This window comes from Sprattus sprattus, assembly GCF_963457725.1.
Source record: "Sprattus sprattus genome assembly, chromosome: 1".
In the NCBI taxonomy this organism is placed as follows: domain Eukaryota; kingdom Metazoa; phylum Chordata; class Actinopteri; order Clupeiformes; family Clupeidae; genus Sprattus; species Sprattus sprattus.
The window spans coordinates 71,271,755-71,274,254 of NC_137920.1; positions in this window are offsets into that span (position 1 = coordinate 71,271,755).

Genomic DNA, 2,500 nt, shown 5'->3' on the forward strand with positions numbered 1-2,500 from the left:
TAGGGCTAAAAGTAGCTCATAAGTGGCGAATTTAGGAGAAACTCCTAAAAATAATGGGCGTGTCAGTCTTAAATTTAGGACTCCTATTTTTTTTTACTAAGAGCAATTCACAAAATATTTTATCCCTAAAAGTAGCACCTAAGTCTAGGACAGCTTAAAACTCCTCATGAGGACTCCTAAGTCACTAAGACCTATTCACAAAAAGTCTTAAAATGGCTGAAGCCAGACGTAACGTGTTGGAGACAATGAACGACTCTGAATTGTTGAGAAGATATCGTTTAAACCGTGAAGGCATCAACATTTTACTAGAATTAGTGCGGGATGCAATCACGTCTCCAACTATCCGAAACAACCCAATCAGTCCGGAAGTTAAATGTTTGATAACATTAAGATTTTTGGCTACGGGGAAAATGCAACTTTGCAACGCAGACGACTTCAGAATATCGCAATCATCAGTAAACTGATTCATTCATCAAACAATCACCGCACTCTGTAGACCACACATTGTCCAACAGTTCCCTTTGGACAATCGCCTACTTGAAAGGATCAAGGTCAATTTCATGGCGTTTGCAGGAATGCCCGGTGTCGTGGGTGCCATCGATGGAACACACATTAAAATAATTGCTCCATCCAGAGATGAGGACGTCTTTGTAAACCGCAAAAAGGTACATTGTATTTGAATTAATACACAGATAGTGTTTGATCCAAATTTCACAATCATGGATATTGTTGCGAAGTGGCCTGGATCTACTCACGATTCGCGCATTTTAATGGAGAGCGCGGTCTGCGCCAGCTTTTTGAGCGGCACCATGTACCTGCTGGATGCCACTTGTTGGGTGACAGTGGGATCCATGCAAGACATGGCTTTTGACACCCTTCCTCAATCCACAACCGGGAGCACAGTTGAACTACAACATGCAAGTATACGCATGAGGCCTATTTTGGTGACACAATACCTGTAGCCGCGACGGCTCTTTTAAAGTCCACTCCGCAATCTCCATCCTACATTGTGACTGGAGCGCATACCACCGCTTCTCGCAGTCATCGACAGAGCGACACACGGCAGGGAATGAAGCATTTATGTTAACACATATGTCCTCCCATGCCTCACGCTTCTTTTTTGTGGTCACCCCACAGCCAAATGTAGCTTTTATAACTCCCTTCCTCTCCAGCACACTCTGGGCCAACATGGACAGTTGGTCCTGGGACCAGTTCGACTTTCTCTTACGTCTCGCCCTCGTTTCGTCCATTATGACAGGAGGACTTAAAGAGCCGTATGGACTGATATTTGAAGTGTTTAAGGGCTGGAAATATGCCGATTACCTAATAGTTTGCAGGGAGCTTTAATTATTATTTTCTTGATTTCATGCAATTTCCGTGTTTTTTTCGGCAATTTCTCTTTCTCTAACGTGCAAAGCGTCATTCTCGTTGGATGCACAAACTTGTCATCATGCGTGTGCATTCTGATAAGTGCACTATCCATAACTATTTAATATGACTTAATTTGAAGCCTAGGTTATTCTCTTATTTTCTGTTGATTTAGCGGGATCGTTAGGGGGATGTTAGGACTGAGTTTTGAATGAGAGCGCCTGTCAGCAACCAATCACCGTACGCACCGCTTCTAAACTCGTGCATGAGAATGGACGTCATCCATAGCAACGGAGTTTTTATCTTAAGCTAAGGAGTTGGTATTATCCTTAGTATGAGTAGGTCTCAGAGCCGTTGTGAATCACTTTTAAGAAATTACTCCTACGTAAAAGGTTTTAGCGCGAGTTAGGAGCACTCCTAGTGGTAAGATAAAAGGCTTTGTGAATACGGCCCCAGGACTAGATGTGTGCCAGATCAGGACTGGACTAGATGACCATATCAGGACTGGACTAGATGACCCAGATCAGGACTGGACTAGATGACCCAGATCAGGACTGGACTAGATTACCCAGATCAGGACTGGACTAGATGACCCAGATCAGGACTGGACTAGATGACCCAGATCAGGACTGGACTTGATGACCCAGGGTGAGTTTGGTGCCAGACGCCTGTGATCTCTGAGGAGGCCCATATTGAATGACAGTAAACGTCCTCTGACACTGAGAACACGGCCATCCAGCTGTAAGATATTAAAGGAAAGGGCCTTGTCCTCTCTCATTTCCCCAGCCCGCATAGACACCCCCCCCCCCCCCCCCTCTCAAAAAAACAAACAGCCTACACTCACACCAGTTAAACTCTACACCACCACCACCACCACCCCCCACCCCCAAATACCCGTAAAGTCACAGCCCCTCAAACACACACACCATTCCAAGACTTCATCTTCAGTCCTGAGTGCAGAAGTACGATGAGTGTGTGTAAAGATGGAAGGATATACACAGCACAGTGTGTGTGTGGGCGTGTGTGTGTGTGTGTGTGTGTGTGAGTGTGTGTGTGTGTGTGTGTGTGTGTTAGGGGAAGTTGTAGTTTTGGGAAGGCAGAGGGGGGGTGGGGGGGGGGGGTGGTTAATTCA